Here is a 20,141-nt window from a genome sequence, read left to right on the forward strand (position 1 = left end):
TTGGTGGTGGCTTATCTGAATGCAAGTCTCTTAGGATTTATCATGATTAGGGAGTGAATCGTAGTGCAATAGAATATTAGAGAGGAAGAAACCCCAGGCACCATCTATACTAAATGCTTTTACTAACCCGGTTTTTGTCAAAGATCAAAAGGCAAATTTAAGAGGATATGAAAAACTTTGGAAACCAAACTTCATACACTCGAGTGACTTGCAATAACTATAATAACCTTTTATCTCCAAATATCAGAAACTGAAGTAATTTATTCTAATGACTGTATGGTCTGCTTGTGCAGAAAACCTACAGGTTGTGAATGTTTGCTTTCCTGTCTTTAATGTTTTACTGTTTGCAACAGTGGCAATGCATCTTGTTTCCTTTCTGAGAAAAACATCTTCCTTCAAAAATAATGAAGTAATTTATATCAATGACTTTTCAAACTGCAGGTTGCAAATCCATTAGGGAACGGATTATGGAATCTATATAGTGGACTATAACCCACAAACAATTAAGTAGAATTGAAAACATCAGAGTGCATCACATTTATTAAATGTATCTATTCTTTCAAGAGTTTGTTCTTATTTTGGATCTAGTCACAAAAATTTAAAATCCATCAATTTAGAGTGTTTACAGAACAAAAACTTTAAACACTTCAGTTGTTCACAATATATCTTTTGAGTAACTAGCTAATAACAAAAAGAGTCTCAATGATTAGTGACTGGTGAAGATTTTGAGGGGAGCCTCAACTCAGATGTGTCTCTAATGCAGCTTAAAAACCAAGGAAAGAAATACAGCCATCTACTTTACTTTTCAATTTGATTTTGTTATAAATTGAAAAAAATCCCCCGGATGATAGCTAGCTCGATAGTTACATAGGTAGATAGGACTTGTGTATAGAGAGCCTCAAATTTTAAATACGTTTGTTGGAAATGGTCCCTTTTCACTTTAGGGTCCCTTTCTAGTCTATATTTGGATGCTTTGGGTTACAAGTAAAAGTAAGCTCAACTGAAGCCAGTTTAAACAATAAAAGGAGGTATGGCAGTATCAAACTTTTGGCAGTTTGATGTAAAGGTTAACCATCTCTCTGTGTCATCAGTTTTCTAGCTCCATTTATATGTGGTTTTCTTGATTTGCCATCTTGTTGGTCATCTTCATCCAAAGACAACTTTCCTTTTTGTGTACAAAATGGCTGTGGGCATTACACATCTTACAATGACAAACCACAAAAGCTGGCACAAGAGAAAATAGTCAATGATTTATGACACTAGTCTAGGTATTTTCCTCATATTTTAGAAAATTACAGTTTTCTACAGTCTGGATTTTGATAATTATGTTCCCATTCTTTCATCTGTCTCCTTTATTTTATGTGAATTACATCTAGAAGCTTGATTACATTCAGGTTCAATTTTTGGTAAGAATATTTCATAGATGGTGTTGTATTCCTCTATCTGGAGATGCATAGTGTCTGGTTTTCTCCATTTTGTGATGTTAGAAGCCATTGATGAGCATTGCCTAAATCCATGGATTCGTTAGGGCTTGTAAAATGTCAATAATCCAATTTTGTCATTACTTCCATAGTTCTTAGCTGGAATACTTCTATAAAAAAAATTACGCCAATTCAATTATTTGGGTACCAAGAGGCACTGTTTTTACAGGATAGATGCTTGAATCTTTTTTTTTTTAATTTAGCTGTTTTCTGAAAAGTTGGTTCTCTAGCAATCTCTAAAGTTGACCAAAGAGATTTTTTAAAGTATCTTTTTTGAACTCAAGGATTTAAAATTGCTTTATATGTATCAATCCATTGCAGTTTTCTCATTGATGCTCTATGCGTTTCCAACTTTGGCCAGTGGGAGTCACTTTAAGTTGGCTCCTTAGTCTTTTGATGTGAACTTAGTAGTCTGCAATAGCTTATTTGCTTTCTGATATGACAAGATGTTTCAGGCTCATGTTGGACATTGCCTGCTATAGACATAGTGCTAGCCATTTCTCTAATAAGTCTTGGTTTCTCTTGGTGGAATATGATTAATTTAGAGACTACTGTTTGGACATTAGGAGAGCCCAATGTTAATGGGATGGGCATTTTTCCTAGTCTTTTTAAAGAAAAAATACATCATGATTTCATATTGATACTTCCTACTTAATGTCATACATCTTACATCTGTTTCTCTTCTAACATGACAAATTGGTTTTCAGTGATTTCAACATAATTTCTCATTTGCTTTTTCCCACAAAACACACAACAGACTATGAATAAAACAATACTATCAACAACAATATGATTATTGAAAAGAGTTTAAAGGTTATATTAGTTTTGTTTTTGCTATTCTTTTTGACTTTAGAGTATATTCCACTAGGGATATACAGCCAAATTCCTGTGTTTAAAGTCACTTGAAAAGTAGTTTCTGTCTGTATTATGCCAGAAAATTCAATACACAGATTCATTGGTTTCATTTCCCTTTTGATTTTGGGGAATTTTTAAAATAATTTAAAATATTTATGAGGTTCCAAATTCAAATCTACAAATCAGGGTATACTTAGAGAAGTCTGGCCTCTATTCTAGTTCCTTCTAACTCATTATCTCCCTCTCCCTTTAGATAACCATTAACAAAATTTATAGTTCATGCTTCTATTTTTTAGTATAAGCAAATATGTATAAATACTCATATTCTCTTCTTCCTTCTTAGATATAAATGTTAGCATACTGGAGTCAACAGAAAGAATTGCACTATCATGTTAGACTTACATGAATAAGGGAGTCTTACCCAGATTTATGAGTAATTTCAAGGATATAAACAATCAAAATGCTCAGGTGAATCAGCTAGAAATCTAGTCCGTGCTAAGTGGCTACCTTGGTCCTTCCTTTCTGCTTTGAACACCTTTTCTGGCCAGTAATAAAGGAGGTCTTTAAGTGAGGTTTGTGGGTGACCTCATAGAGCAAGAGGGGGGCTATTGAAGTTACAAAGCATCTCTATTTGATATTTAGATTGATGAAAGGCTTATGTGGCATTTTCCGGGGACTCATGCCTTATAAATCCATAGATTGTAGGGACAGTTTTGCTAAGAGAATTCCACAGATGAGGACACTCCTGCTAACAAGTATCTTTAGCCTAAAGAAGTCATTTATCAGCAAGTTTACAAGAAGATAAGACTGGGACATCTGTCTTTTTTCTTTCCCAGAGAATGTTCCCTTGGTAATCAGAGAGAAACAGATTATAGGCAGCAGCTTCAGTAAGGAGTAAGAATTCCCTCACAAAATACCTTAACAATGACCCCACTGTTTCATAGGTCTTTTAAATTTCTTTTACCAACTAAGTTACTCTTTTTCCTCTTCTATCCACAGTTATTTGAACCTTTCTATCATGTGTTGATGGAAGCATTTTACTTGAATATATAATTTTTCTAAGGCCAAATTCATTGCCTTCTCTGGCCAAGCAGTTTCCATAAGTATTACGTCTATTGGGAGATTTAATTCAGCTCCCCAAAATATTTTTGCATCCCAGGGAATCATTGTTTACATAAGTCTTGCTTTTTTATTTAATTGTATAAATAAACTTACAAATTCTTTGTTACGCTATATAGCTGTAGAAGAGAGATTAAAATAGTGTTTGACACCCTATATAAGAGTTAATATTACAGGATCATTCTATACCTTCCCAGCAGAAATGACTTTCTATCCATATAACACATTCCTCATTATAGGGTTCCTGGCAAGAGTCCCTTGTTCAATAAATTCTGGATCCCATTTGGTTTGTTCCAGATGTTATAGTACAGGTTTTTACATGTCATTGTGTAACATATACTCCTGCTAGGGAAGACACAGGTTGGTACTGTTTCTAAACCTGCATACCTTGTTTCGAGAACCCAGGTAGCTAGCTCAGGAATCTGATTAAGCATCTGCCTTAGCATTTGAATCTCCTTTCTGAGCTGGGAACTGGATTTTTTTGGTGAACGTCCAAATGACCCTTTTTAATTCTTCTTAATTCCCACAGAGACTTTCTTAATTGGTGTCACATAAAGATATTTTCAATTGTCTAGTCATCTAGGATCCATTTGCCGTTGACTACAGCCCAAAGTCCATAAATATCCAAATGCTCCTCTGAGATCATGAGCCTAATTCTTCTCCTACTGCTAAATTAGCAGCTCTTCTACTCTGCCAGATTTGTAGACTTGCCTGTTCTTTATCCCCTCAAGGTTTTTTCTATCACTAAGGCACATAGCTACCAATTTCCAAACAGTAACACAGCCCTCAAGTCAGGAATTCCCAGGCAGCTACTTGGTCTTGGCTGGGAAAGAATCACAGGGCTTGAACCACAGAGCAGTGTGGGGAAGGGAGATCCTTGGAGGCTCTCATTGGCTCTATGAGCTTGTACTCCCCTGAACTTCCCATCTTAGTGCACTCTTCCATGTGACATTTCCTCTTGGTCAGCTTTGCTGTGCTGCCCCTTCCCTATTCAATGTCTCTGACATCATCCAAGGCATGATTGATATCTAACCTTAATTATTTGATGCCCTTCTGTGGTGGCAGTTTTGACCAATACCCGGTAACAAGCTAGCAACTGTCTTTCTTTCTTTTTTTTTTTTTGAGCAAGGTTAGCCCTGAGCTAACTGCTGCCAATCCTCCTCTTTTTGCTGGGGAAGGCTAGCCCTGAGCTAACATTCGTGCCCATCTTCCTCTACTTTATATGTGGGACACCTACCACAGCATGGCGTGCAAAGCGGTGCCGTGTCCGCACCCTGGATCTGAACCGGGAAACCTCGGGCCGCCAGAAGCAGAATGTGTGCACTTAACTGCTGTGCCACCGGGTCGGCCCCGCAACTGTCTTTCAAATAGGCTTTAATGAGCAGCTGCCTCAGTTAGTTTTCAAGTCCAAATCCAAGAGGTCTTTGCCCTGTTTGACTTCTCCCAAAGGCTTCACATCTGAATATATTCTAGAAGGTGGATATTCTTACATAATCTGAGCAGTTGGATCATGAGGTTTTAGTGGGATTCCCTGTGCCACCATAGTCTGTAAATATTTTAATGCTTATTTCTCCTCCGGACCCCACTTAAAATAAAACTTATTTTTGATGACTTTGTGATATAGGCTAACAGTATTCTTATAGAAGCAATGTGATTTTTCCATACTCAAATAGCCCTTCTGGCTGTGAGTTTCTTGTGTTTTGAAAGGGTCTGTTATAAACAGTACCTTATTTGTCACAGTTTGAGGAATGTCTCTGTTGCTCCAAGACCTTCTCAGATTGGGCTGGACTTGAATTTTAGCTGGATTTATCAGCCATTCTTGATTTGCCATAAAGGTGACCATGATCCTTAACTCCCCTTGACCTTCTCCTTTGAGTCAGTTAGCATGATAGCAGCCTTATCTCCTTTCCATACACAGGCACACACACACACAAATACAATTGGAGTAGTTGGTTGAATTCTAGGTTCCTGGGAACTTCAGCTTTAGGCCCTACAATGCAAGAGTGAAGAAGTTCAGGCCTATACCGTATAGCCAGCCAAATTCCGGTTATTGGGGAAGGACATACCATACTTTTTTTTTCAGCTTCCTCTCAGAGTGAACAAATCTAAATTAATGTCCCAATAGAGTAATTGGTGCAAACATGAGTGAATGAATGAATGAAAGCCTTTTCCTTAACACATGCCTCCATCTTATGCAACCTTCGGTGTTCTGTTGCCAGTAAAATCTCTTTCCAAAAATTTTGTGAAACTTTCCCTCTGCATGTCTTTCTTATTGCACTTTATCATTTTTGTCTTATCTATTCGGTTATCTCCCTAACTAAATTGTGAGCTTCTTGGGAATGTGATTTGTTCCTAATTTTCCTGCCCACCTACAGCATAAGCTGAATGTTTTTTATCCAGTGAGCCCTAGAAATAATATTGAGTAAATGAAAATAATTTAGCTAATGAAGATCTGCTCCCAGTTTTAGTGCAGAAGATATAGCAAATGTCATACTAAAGGCTAATGGCTCATTGCAAGTTAAGAGTTGCTGAAATGCGTCCTCTAGACTTATGCTAATAATGAGAAGATAGATAGTTTCCGTCCATTAATAACATTCTCATGATATTTTAAAAGAATAAACAAGCTTAAAAGAAGTAAGCATTACTTGTATTGACTATAAATGGCCTTCTCAGAGTTCAGCTGTTTTGATATTGGCCTTGCTACCTTGTTCTGGCCATGTTTTGCCACACTAATCTGTCACCGTTATCAATAGACGAACGCAACCAAGGACAATAAATATTATTAGTTATAAACTTTCTAGTAAATAATGAAACATAATGCCTTAACCTTGATCAGATATATAAAGTTAAAAATAATGTACAGAATTTTTTTTGTTTAGGAGGATTAGCCTTGAGCTAACATCTGCTACTAATCCTCCTCCTCTTTTTTATTTATTTATATTTTTGCTGATGAAGATTGGCCCTGAGCTAACATCTGTGCCCACTTTCCTTTATTTTATATGTGGGACGCCTGCCACAGCATGGCTTGATAAGCAGTATGTAGGTCTGCGCCCAGGATCTGAACTGGTGAACCCCAGGCTGCCAAAGTGGAGTGCGCCAACTTAACTGCTGTGCCACTGGGCCGGCCCCTACAAAATGTATTTTTGTTCTCACTTTTTAAAAATGAAGGCAATCCTGATCCTAACTCTTCTTGCAGCATGCTGTGTAGGCTCTGCGTGCTGCTCTTTACCAAACAGGTATTTGACTCATTTTTATCATTTTTTAATCCTCCAGGGAAGTGACTGTTTGTTAGGGAGGGTCATAATTCTTGTCTTATGAGAATTTCACTTGAGTATTTTTTTTCTTTTTCACTATGTGTTTATAATAAAATTCGTGCAGTATAATTTCTTTTAGATATTATAGAGAAATGAAATATATTGGTTATACTGGTAAATATCTCTAATTATTAGAGTTTCAGATTAAGTTTTATCGTGAAAGGATTACATTTAAATGGTTATCGAGTTGGAGTAAACTTTTTCAGAAGCACCTGTAGAAACTTCTAAAAGAATTTCATTTCAAAAGATGAGAAAGAAAGCTGGATGCTAGAAGTCCTTTTGCTGGTGAATACTTAGCAGAACAATTTAGAACTGTTGAAGAATGTTAAGCATCAAACTTTGTGTTTCATGGGACATCTAGATTGGTGTGGGTAAATCAGAGAGGTTTGATTTTCTGTAAAAACGTTCTACATCAAAGTCCAGTAGTTTGAGTCAAAACTGGAGCACATTTATTACTCCTGATTTTATTTAAAACTATGTGTAGACTCAGAAAGAAAAAGCAAGTATGTGACATACAAAGAAAGTCTTTTCACCTAGGAGCCTAAAATGTTTTAAAGTTACCTTGTATTTTTTGTGATCTTATGAATCCTTCAGCAATATTTTGCATGTTAAAGGTGATCAACTAATAACAAATTGGCTTCGGAAGAGTAAACAAGAATGAATGAGCATCGTAACTCAGATGTATTTGTGTGCAAATTGTAACAGTCCCTTCTTTCTTTCCTCTTCCTTAATTACAAAGAATTTAAGTTTCAAATCTTGAATAGGCTTTTAGTATTGAATGCATTCTATCCAAATGTGGAAAATATGTCTGTGTTCTCTAAATATGTTTTTACAAAAAATTTTTACGATATTATATCCTCACTCCAACTGAGATTCACATGGGACGGAAAAGTTGATTGGGTGCTTTAGAATGACTTTTTTCATTCTCTGCATGTAAAATATAGGCTGAAAGACTTCTAGAAATTCATGATGGTTTCTATTTTTAGAGGATTAAAAGTTTTAATGATCATTTATCTTCCTACTTTTTGTTCTTTAGCATATGTTTTCTTTTTATTATTCATCTGCCTTTTTTGTTTTAAATTATGGATTTTTAAGTTTCCTTGCATTAATCTTGAGTTTTTCAGCTAAGATTTTCTAAGAAACTCCAAAAAACGGGACACAAATATTGACATAATTTTAATTGTAATTGTTTATTGGTTACCCAAAGACTTGGAGGCAGCTTGAAAGTTATTTACAGAAATCACCATGCCTATTTACAAAAGTAAGCTGTGATAAGGAAATATTTGCACCAAAGGGAGCCCTATTAAATTTATTTTATAAGCATAAATAAAAAAGTGTTGGGATACCGCAATACATGCAGGGTAATGTACTATAAAATTCTTGGTATTTATTTGGTAACCTGTAAATAATAACATTCACATCTATTGCACACCTATTGTTTGCCAAGCACTTTATATGCATTTTCTCATTTAGTTCCTCATAAAAACCTTATCAGATAGGTATTATCATTGTCCCTATTTTATGGATGAGGAAACTGATGTGCAAAGAAGTTACATAATTTTCCCAAGATCAAAGAACTGTTAAACATAATGAATAAAATATTAATGACAGTGACTATGTATATAGTTGGCCTGAAATTTGCTTCTCAGGAACTGAACTTGTTCATTGTGAAAGAAAATTTTAAATACCCAGGTCTCTCGTTTTAGTAAAAGCATATCATAACACCATAAGAGAGACCCACACTGTTCAATCGCCTATAATGTGGGGACACATGATTGTGAAGTAAATGAAGTGACCAGTACCAGGCTAGGTTCCGCCACAGGTGCTAGCAGTCCTGCTGGGTCACCAGATTCCATCCCCATCCTGGCTCTTGTGGCACCACACAGTAACAATTGTTTGTGTCAATATAATTATTGGGGGTGAGTCTTCGGATCTTGTGGCTGTTGGGACATCTCAACAGTGACAGTGGCTCCAGCAATCTCTCAGTTAATTGGTACCCTTTCCTTGGCCCAATCCAGGGAGACTGGCCGTAAGAATACTGGGGAAATGGGAACCATCTTCTGCCTCACTGATTTCCCAGATGGAGTTGCCCGAAGATCCCATCGTCTTTGTTTCACCCTTTCCTCTGTGTCATCGCCCCATTTCTCCTCCCTCTCTGCTCTATGTTGCAGAAAATAAAATTTTAGCCTGCTTTCATTTGAGCGGGGAGGGTGGCTATGGAAAGGAGAAAAACCAACAGCCAATCCTACTATATTTAAATTTACTTTGGGGATTGAGGGTGTTAAGGCAAGGTTTTTCTGTTCTTGAAAATTAGGGAACAAACAAATAGTCTTCTTTTAATAAAAAATATTGAACTTGAAATAATCATGATATTCACTAATGTTTACATTTTCTCTTATGTAGTCTTATATCTTCAAACTTTAACAACTCCTAATTTATATTACTATTACACATTGTTAACTGGCTCACTTGAATAGGGGAAGGCAAAAAGCTTGCTGTCTTGGAGAATTTTTTTTCGTTTGTGCATAACCCACATTTAACTTCTAAAACATTAATTACTTTTGCAGTGAGGCAAACAGAAAGGGTTAGAAAGGCAGTCAAATCTCATGTATTAGGGATAAGCTGATGGCCTTTGAGAGTGCAGAGAACGTGCAATTATGCTGTGCATTGCATGTTGTCTTTCATTAATGCCTTTGAAGCAGCTCTAACAAAGCATAACAGCTGTTTGTACCTCCTTTAAACTTTGCCTCTTTCCCTCCTCCAATTGACCCCGTGTCTCAGGTTATAAAGTATTTCACTGTCTATTATTTCAAAAGTTTTTTCACTGGTAATTCCAATGGGGATAGGTCAATTTCAGTGACTCTCAGTTGTACCTCTTGAAACTTATAAGAGCATAGTAGCCCTGTGCGTATAGCTGAGGAAATAATGGAATTCTAAATAGTTCTCCAACAATTTGGTCCAGAAATATAACTATATATACCAAAACAGATCCATCCCAATTTAATGCAGGGTGATATATGCTTTTATATATGTAGCAGAAGTCTTTGTTAAAACATGCAAATATACATATGAATGTAAGTAACTTTCACGATTATCTCAGCTGAACACTGCCAATTTGCCAGAATTATTTTTTTATAATTATTATATACTTATAAATTAAACCTTGGATGTTGGAATACACTTATAAATTAAACCTTGGATGTTGGATTCTCATCGTCAGTAATTCCTGAAATGGCATTTAGAGCCATTTGATCATGGTGTTTTTCTAGGATATTGTTTCTTACTGCTTTTTGCCACTAGATGGAAGAAGCAGGTTAACAAAATGATATTTTTGGTGCTTCATTCAACTCTACCCAGAAAGAACCACAAGACTGTGTTTAAAATAATGACAGTCTCAGCATTCTTTTATTTATATATTTTTACTGCATGTTTCTTTTCATATGAATACTAGATCTAAGAACTGCATTTTTCGTAGAGATTAATTCTTGAAAATTATTTTAAAGTACTGGAATTTTCTAAAGTAACCAAGAAAGAAAACAATTGCCAGGTAGAAGAGGAGAGGTAAGAATTATATAAAAGTATTGGTAACAGGTATGCCACAAAGTAATTCTTCATTGTCCAAGGAATCACACACTCACATAAACATCAAACCTCATTCATTTAATTATTTCCTTAGTGCCACAAATGCTTACTGTGCAATTGGCACATTGAAGAGGGTAAGCTAGGTGCTGAGAAACAGTCAAGGGATAACTTAGGTGCAGCAACTATTTATAAGATGTTTGCATTCTACAAGAGAGCTAAGCAAGAGGTAAGTCATATTCATTTATGCATACATTTAGAATAAGGTAGAAATGGATGAATAACAGAAATACAGATGCAATATTTTGGACCTACAGGGTGGGTGGGGAGGGTGAGTTTGGAGTATCACTTTCATCTGAGGAGATCTGAGGTCACTTCATGAAGAAACTGGAAAAAAAATGGATCCTTGAAGTGAGAGGGGCAGAGAATGGCTTTCCAGTGATGGAGGCAGAATGAGCGAGGGCAGAGAGGCAGGAAACAGCAATTTAAAGAAATATTTAAAGGTGAAAGCACAGTATATTTTAAAAAGCAATTTAAAAGTTTGCATAGAGAGGGCGTTGTAATTTATATTTTTTAAGGGAATGATAGATACAGGAAGCATCCTCACTAGCTAAAGCACCACATAGAGGAGAAGAATGGGCATCATGGAAAAGGGAAGTGTCAGCTTGGAAACGGAGATCACTCCAGATGAAATAACCTGGAAATGGGAATACTAGCATCCATCTGATATCAGTGTTTCATAAAACGTAGGCTTACTGTGCGTGTGACTCTGTAAATTGATGGGAAGACTCCATAAGAGAAGGATAAATTCTGACTTATGAACGCAGCTTCTTGCAGCTTCTATTCCCCTTCACCACTCTTATGCATGTTAGGAAGGAGGCCCACATGGTAGACAGTGTCATTTGACTCCAAGGAACCAACATTTAACCTTCAACACAACACATAGCACCACCCACCTTCATACCTAGTAGTCTCTGATATGAATGATCAAAGAATTCTATTCCAGCCTCTGGAGGCAATGAGCTTGAACCCTGATATTATGAGTGGCTATAAAATTACCCAGCTTTTAAATCCAACCACAGAATTTGATTTTATGACCTCCTATAGAACTGTAGCTACAGGTTAACTAAAGGTTATGAAGTAGTATTTCCTTATTATGGTTCTGAATTCACTGCCTTGTAATTTCAGAGATCACTGTGTTCTACTGTGGGACAAGCTTTATAGTGTTATAATTTTATATAGCTCAATGAGGATCTTTGAGTAGCTTTTTCTTTCCTAAATTCAGATTCTATATTATTCCTATAATATTATTTGTATCTAGTTCATCACTATTTAAATTGCTATAAATGTATGTAGGAGACCTTATATAGTTTTAAACCTTATTTTCCTATTTTGTTTTATGCCTTGCTTACAAGTAAGGTGTAATTAAAACAAAATTAAATATTGTTTTATGTCTTAATGGGAGTAAAAATGCTAAGCATTAAATTCTATTTAAATTTTGTATATGTGTGATAGTACATAGGATTACTGGATTACTAGAATATATATACTTTATATATTCATAATTTCAAATGAATAAATTGAGGTTATAAACAGCCTCATTGTCTTATTCTACAAAACAACTTTGTATCAATAGCTACGTATATGTCTGTTTCCCTGAATTCAAAATAGTAATCCCTGTGATTTTAATACACATAAAAAATGTTAGACATGGGGCTGGCCCCGTGGCCGAGTGGTTAAGTTCGCGCGCTCCGCTGCAGGCGGCCCAGTGTTTCGTCAGTTCGAATCCTGGGCGCGGACATGGCACTGCTCGTCAGACCACGCTGAGGCAGCGTCCCACATGCCACAACTAGAGGAACCCACAACGAAGAATACACAACTATGTACCGGGGGGCTTTGGGGAGAAAAAGGAAAAAATAAAATCTTTAAAAAAAAAAAAAAAAAAAAATGTTAGACATGTTTAGATCTCATTAGGTAAAGCTAATTTTTTTGCCGACATTTCATGTACTTTATAAAACATAAGCTGATCCCCCTACAATGAGAATGACATCAATTTGATTTTATAACTTTTCTGCTTCTTTACAATTAAAAATCCTGAAAAAATATTGTAACTCAGTAGTAGTATTAGATATGAAAAATATAACTTCAAAGGTATTTATCAGAAGGATAAAAAATGGCTATAGAATAGATAAATTATTGGCTTTCCTTTAGGGCTGTGTCTCCATAGGCAAGGTAGAGAATAAAGGTACTTATTTAAAAAAAGCTGGGCAAAAATTTTAAGCCCAATAATTGGAGAAATGATATAGCAAGGAGTTTTTATCCAGACTGTGTATTCACATTGATTCTATTGACCTGACATAATTATATAACTCTATGCCCATATAGATGCAGGTAGAAAATCTAGAAATAAGATTCTCTAATTTGCTACCACCTAGCCCTAACTTTAATGAAGCATGCTTTCCTATTATTATCACTTGAAAATCATTGTTGATTTTCCTATAGAGAATTTTTAAAAAGAAATCCATCAAGAAAAGTTTATATAGCTAAACAACTTGTCTAAGAGTGTTATCTGCTCTTTTTTTGACTTTTAGAAGTTTATTCCTTCCAGTTTAGAAAAATTTAGTTTTGCCTTTCAGGAGTCATAGCATTTTTGGTCAAATAACATCTTTCTATTACTACAAGTGATTTTATATTCCTTTGTGGGAGTCTGATTGAAAAAAAGCAAAACAAAACTCATCAGGCCAAATTTTGTTCTATGTAGTTCTGGCGTCAAATGGGAATTTCACAAATTTGAGAGAAAGCAGACTTCAAGCAATTGGGAGTGTGATAAACAGCAAGCTATTTTAGAAAGGGGTCAACATCATAATTAGACCAGCAGTTGAGCATAAGGATACCTAAAACTATTATGTATGGTGTTGTGGGATTTTTGTTTTGTTTTGTTTTTGTATTTAAGCTTTTACTTGTAGACAAAGTAGGACTAATAAAATGGATATCTCACTTAAGAAATGTATACCAGAGAATGTTTAATACTAGAATAAAAATTATTTGCTTGTTTACAAATATTAATTTTATTTTATTCCATAAATTTTCTTATTGGAATTTGATATTTTTGAACTATATAAGAAAACAACTGAAATTTCCTACAAAATTAGGATTACTTTGACATTTTGAATTTTTAGTAAAGGGGATATTTTTACTGAAATTTGTGAGTTACCAGAAGAATGCTTTTGACCATTCGGGGATATTAGAAAGAACATAGTCCATTTATAAAGAATAGAAAAAATACTCAACATAATACATTTAAAAAATGATGCCACTCTTTTTCTGAGCAAAAGTAGCTCTAAGTAGCTTTTTTCTAAGCAAAAGAGCTAGACATAATTTAAGAATATTTAGGAGCAAAAGAACGATCATACCACTGAGTATATGAAGTTTTAAACTTTTGTGCAGACAGATTTTTTTTCTTTTATGATGGGATAGTTTTCTAAATGGCTGTTAAAACCTATAGCATTCAATGCTTACAGTAATTTATTCTTGGCTCTAAATTTTGCTTTCTCTTCTTTGCTTTCTCTTCTCAGATTCACTTTGGTTAATTTTCTTTACATAATGAGAAATGGATAATTGAGAAGGCATGAATGTATCTAGCACTGGGAGATTCGAGAAATATTATGTTGTAGAGAGGGAATAAAGAGTTCCATTGTTATTGAATTGAGTTCAAGTCTATTCTTTAAGATCCTTTTCTCTTACAGACATTTCACAAGAATCATTTGAAATAAAGACTATTACTTTGAAAGTAAAACTTTACCAGTGTATTTACGGAAAATTGGGATAGAAAAATAACTTTTGAATAAGACTTCAAATTTTTTGGAGTATTTTTGTTCTTCTATACATCCTCCAGAGTGATTATTCTAAAACATAAACCTTGTCAGTAAATTCTCTGCTTAAAACCCTGCAGTAGTTCCACATGGCTTCAGCATAAATTCTAGTGTTAGCTCCACGATGTGCACCCTCTTCCGCCAGCATCCGTTCTCTCTCCAGACCCCCTCCCCTCCCGTCATGCACCTTATGCTCCGTTTATGTCTGGCTCTTACCTCCTTTCAGCTTTCACATGGTTCTATACTTTTGTACATGCTATTTTCTCCATTTATAATACACTTGTTTCCTTTCCAGTTCTATTCCTACACATCTTTCAATTGTAACTTCTGTGAAGTCTTTGCCTACACTCTCCACTCTTACAATTCCTAACATCAGAACTCGAGGCTCTTTGCTCTGTGCTCCCGTACTTCCAATAGAACCTTTTCAGTTTTCCCGTGTGGTGTTCAGTTCTCTTTTCCACTAGACTGTGAGTCACCTGAAGGCAAGGGAAATATCTTGTTTTGGTAGTTGTAACATCTAGCACAGAAAAGGCAGTTGGTGGTTGCACAAGAAATGTTTGTTTTATTAATTAACACATCATTTAATATATACCTAGGTAAGAACAACATTCTTTACATTTTGGGGAAATACGTAGAAGTCAGCAGCTAGCATGGAATATGAACAATAACTGCTGACTGAGTCATTATTTTCAATTCTCAAAAAGTTGAAATTAAAGTAGACAAAATAAACATCCAGAATAAACTATCCAAGATAGTTATAGTCAACATATGTATTTTCCTTTCTCGTGCAGATCAAATCCCAGGAGGCATTTTCTCTCTACTCCAACCTATATTATTTCCATGTTTCTATTACTTTTCTGTGTTATCCACTTAAGTTCTAAGTCTATGCTTTGCTGAACTGTGCATGAGTTTTGTAGATGTGCATTTTACCTTCCTTATTATAAAGACTATATATTCTTTTAGGGCAGGGATTGCATCTACTACTTTTTTGAATTTTCTCTACATGACCTAGAGAGAGACTACACACATAGTATGTCCTTAAAAATTATTTGTGGAATGAATGAAAGCAAATTCACATCATTAAACTTTGTGAATACTACATAAATAAATGTACCTATGTATTAAGTCACAAAAAACCAATTCCTCAAAATATGTTTTGTATGTATTTTGCTCGGGGTGAATACCACACCAAAACATTTTACTGCAATTAATAGAATTCCTGAAAATGTAATGGGGTATTGATTCCTTTTGGATATTAGTAGAAAAATCTTATTTCAGTTTAATTTGATCAAGACCAGGGGAGCAAGAAGCACATTGCTTTACTTAGATCATGGTGTTTGCTCTTCTGTCTCATTCTGATAGTTGGAATATAGAATTACCACAACATGGGAGAGTTTATCAGCACCGCACAGGCCTGTGACTCTCAAGTTTAAACCTGGGGTTCAAGACTTATTGATGGAAGTGAATACTCCTTTCTGTGATGTTCCCCAGCACTGCCACGGGAAGCAGGACAGCCTTTTGATGAACTCTTGGAGTAGGAAGGTGAGAAACTTTCTATTTTGAGTCTTAAAGCTGAGATAAATAAAGAGCACACGTTATAATATATGACAGTATTTTCTTACAGTATCTATTAATCTTCTCAGACTTTCCAAATACCTCATGCTACTCATCCTGAATATCTGAAATCTCAATGATGTAGAAAGCTGGGGTCAAAAAATGTGTGGCCTGGAATTGAGGTTTAAGCACTTAAGAAAATTATCTGTGACACACTATTATTTAGCAATTCATGTGAAAATGTTAGTCTAAGTAATAAATATAGATAAGTGTTTTATTTCAGGTGTTGAGTGGTATTTGCAAAGCATGCATCATTGAATTTGTTTTATTTTTTTTATTGTGGTAACATTGGTTTATAACAGTATATAAATTTCAGGTGTCTATCATTATATTTCAATTTCTATGTAGATTACATCATGGTCACCACCCAAAGACTAATTATAACCCATCACCATACACATGTGCCTAATGACTCATTTCTCTCTCCTCCCTCCCACCTTCCCATCTGGTAACCACCAATCCAATCTCTGTCTGTCTGTGTTTGTTTATTGTTGTTTTTATCTTCTATTTACAAATGAGATCATACAGTATTTGACTTTTTCCCTCTGACTTATTTCGCTTGGCATAATACCCTCAAGATCTATCTATATTGTCACAAATGGCCAGATTTCATCATTTTTTATGGCTGAGTAGTATTCCATTGTGTATATATACCTCTTCTTTATCCATCCTTCCCTTGGTGGGCACCAAGGTTGCTTCCAAGTCTTAGCTATTGTGAATAATGCCACAATCAACATAGGGGTGCATATATCTATGCATTTGTGTTTTTGTGTTCTTTGGGTAAATACCCAGCAGTGGAATAGCTGGATCGTATGGTAGTTCTATTCTTAACTTTTTGAGGAATCGCCATGCTGTTTTCCATAGTGGCTGCAACAGTTTGCACTCCCATGAGCAGTATACGAGAGTTCCGTTCTCTCCACATCCTCTGCAACACTTGTTATTTCCTGTCTTGTTAATTATAGCCATACTGATGGGCCAGAGGTGATATCTCATTGTGGTTTGATTTGCATTTCCCTGATAATTAGTGATGTTGAGCATCTTTTCATGTGCCTGTTGTCCATCTCTTTATCTTCTTTGGAGAAATGTCTGTTCAGATCCCTTGCCCATTTTTTAATTGGGTTGTTAGTTTTTTTGTTGTTCAGATGTATGAGTTCTTTATATATTTTGGATATTAACCCCTGATCAGATATATAGTTTGCAAATATCTTCTCCCAATTTTTCAGGTTGTCTTTTTGTTTTGTTGATAGTTTTCTTTGCCATGCAGAAGATCTTTAGTTTGATGTAGTCCCATTTGTTTATTTTTTTTCTATTGTTTCCCTTGCCCAGTCAGACGTGGTACTTGAAAATATATTGCTAAGACTGGTGTTGAAGAGTGTACTGCCTATGTTTTCTTCTAGAAGTTTCATGGTTTCAGGTCTTACATTCAAGTTTTTAATCCATTTTGAATTAATTTTTGTGCATGGTGTAAGATAATGGTCTACTTTCATTCTTTTGCATGTGGCTGTCCAGTTATCCCAACACCACTTACTAAAGAGACTGTTCTTTCTCCATTGTATGTTCTTGGCTCCCTTGTCGAAAATTAGCTGTCTATAGATGTGTGGGTTTATTTCTGGGGTCTCAATTCTATTCCTTTGATCTGTTTGTCTCTTTTTGGGCCAGTACTGTGCTATTTTGGTTACGATAGCTTTGTAGTATATTTTGAAATGAGGGAGTGTGATACCTCCAGCTTTGTTCTTTTTTCTCAGGATTCCTTTGCTTATTTGGCGTCTTTTGTTATTCCATATAAGTTTTAGGATTATTTGTTCTATTTCTGTGAAAAGTGTTGTTGGAACTTTGATAGGGATTGCATTGAATCTGTAGATTGCTTTAACAAGTACGGACATTTTAACTATGTTAATTCTTCCAATCCAAGAGCACAGAATATCTTTCCATATCTTTGTGCCTTCTTCAATTTCTTTCAACAATGTTTTATAGTTTTCAGGGTACAGATCTTTCGCCTCTGTGGTTAACTTTATTTCCAGGTATTTTATTATTTTTGTTGCAATTGTAAATGGGATTGTATTCTTAATTTCTCTTTCTGCTACTTCATTGTTAGTGTATAGAAATGCAAGTGATTTTTATATGTTGATTTTGTATCCTGCAACTTTACCATATCCATGTTTTATTTCTGAAAGTTTTTTGGTGGATTCTTTATGGTTGTCTCTATATAAAATCATGTCATCTTAAAATAGTGACAGTTTCACTTCCTCCTTTCCAATTTGGACCCCTTTTATTTCTATTTCTGGCCTGATTGCTCTGGCTAGGACTTCCAATACTATGTTAAATAAGAGTGGTGAAAATGGGCATCCTTGTCTGGTTACTGTTCTTAGAAGTATAGCTTTCAGTTTTTCTCTGTTGAGAATGATATTAGCTGTGGGTTTGTCATATATGTCCTTTATTATGTTGAGGTACTTTCCTTCTATACACATTGTATTCTGAATTTTTATCATAAATGAATGCTGTATCTTGTCAAATGCTTTCTCTGCATCTATTGAGATAATCATGTGATTTTTATTCTTCATTTTGTTAATGTGGTGTATCACGTTGATTGATTTGCACATGTTGAACCATCCCTGCATCCCTGGAATAAATCCAACTTGATCATGGTGTATGATCTTTTTAATGTATTGTATTTGATTTGCTAGTATTTTGTTGAGCATTTTTCCGTCTATGTTCATCAGTGATATTGGCCTGTAATTTTCTTTTTTTGTGTTGTCCTTGTCTGCTTTTGACATCAGGGTAATGTTGGCTTTGTAGAATGAATTAGGAGGCATCCCCTTCTCTTCAGTTTTTTGGAAGAGTTTGAGAAGGAGAGGTATTAACTCTTCTTTGAATGTTGGGTAGCATTCACCAGGGAAGCCATCTGGTCTTGGACTTTTATTTTTGGGGAGGTTTTTGATTACTGTTTCGATCTCCTTACTGGTGATTGATCTATTCAGATTCTCTGTGTCTTCTTGATTCAATTTTGGGAGATGGTATGATTCTAAGAATTTATCCATTTCTTCTAGATTATCGAATCCTTTGTATTTCTGAGATGTCTGTTGTAATTTCTCCTCTTTCATTTCTGATTTTATTTATTTGAACCTTCTCTCTTTTTTTCTTGGTAAGTCTAGCTAAAGGTTTGTTAATTTTGTTTATCTTTCCAAAGAATCAACTCTTGGTTTCATTGATTTTCTCTATTGTTTTTGCAGTCTCTATTTCATTTATTTCTGCTATGATATTTATGATTTCCTTTCTTTTACTGATTTTGGGCTTTGTTTATTCTTATTTTTCCACTTCCTTTAGGTGCACTGGTAGATTGTTTATTTGAGATTTTTCTTGTTTGTTGAGGTGGACCTGTATTGCTATAAGCTTCCCTCTTCAAACCAGTTTTTGCTGTATCCCATAAATTTTGGCATGTTGTATTTTCATTTTCATTTGTCTCCTTTTGATTTCATTTTGATCAAGTCATTTTGATTTCTCCTTTGATTTCTTCATTGACCCAATCATTATTCAGTAGCATTTTTTAAAATTTCCACATATTTGTGGCTTTTCCGATTTTCTTCCTGTACTTGATTTCTAGTTTCATACTGTTGTGGTCAGAAAAGATGCTTGCTAAAAGCTCTATTCTTTTACTCCCCTCCTCACATATTTTATGTTTTTTCATATCATATCTAACCTCTTTTTTGTGCGTGTGTATTCATTACCCTCTTATCATGGAAATAGATAATTTTAGTACTTTTGTCTTTTGACCTTCATATTAGCTTCCTAGGTGGTCATTCTGTTACCTTTACTGTATATTTGCCTTTACCAGTGATTTTATTGTTTTTTTTTAAATAATTTTCTTGTTTCTATTTGTGATCCTCTCTTTTCCACTTAAATGAATCCCTTTAGCATTTGTTCTAAGGCTGGTTTCTTGGTGATAAACTCCTTTAGTTTTTGCTTGTCTGGGAAACTCTTTATCTCTCCTTCCATTCTGAATGATAACCTTGCTGGGTAGAGAATTCTTCGCTGTAGGTTTTTTCTTTCAGCACTTTAAATATATCATGCCACCCTCTTCTAGCCTGTAATATTTCTGCTGAGAAGTCAGCTGATAGCCTTATGGGGTTTCCTTTGTATGTCACTTGTTTCCTTTCTCTTGTGGCTTTTAGGATTCTCTCTTTATCTTTAATTCTTGACATTTTAATTATAATGTATCTTTTGTGTGGGCCTCTTTGGGTTTATCTTGTTTGTTACTCTCTGTGCTTCCTGTACCTGGGTGTCTGTTTCCTTCTTTAGGTTAAGAAAGT

General features: G+C 35.1%; 1 protein-coding gene across 2 annotated transcripts in view; it reads left to right on the plus strand.

Annotated features, from left to right (window-relative positions):
* The window catches only part of C3H4orf33 (chromosome 3 C4orf33 homolog), a 64,447-nt gene that overhangs the window by 37,113 nt on the left and 7,193 nt on the right, over window positions 1-20,141 (plus strand). Inside the window, exon 10 of one of the 2 annotated variants that reach the window (XR_006887830.1) lies at window positions 15,583-15,699. The exons of the other annotated variant lie outside the window; for it this stretch is intronic. The gene's annotated coding sequence lies outside the window, so the exon portion shown is untranslated. Of the gene's footprint in view, window positions 1-15,582; window positions 15,700-20,141 lie in introns of those variants that run through there. 2 annotated transcript variants of the gene reach the window in all.

Source organism: Equus quagga, chromosome 3, assembly GCF_021613505.1.
Source record: "Equus quagga isolate Etosha38 chromosome 3, UCLA_HA_Equagga_1.0, whole genome shotgun sequence".
NCBI classification, from domain to species: Eukaryota; Metazoa; Chordata; class Mammalia; order Perissodactyla; family Equidae; genus Equus; species Equus quagga.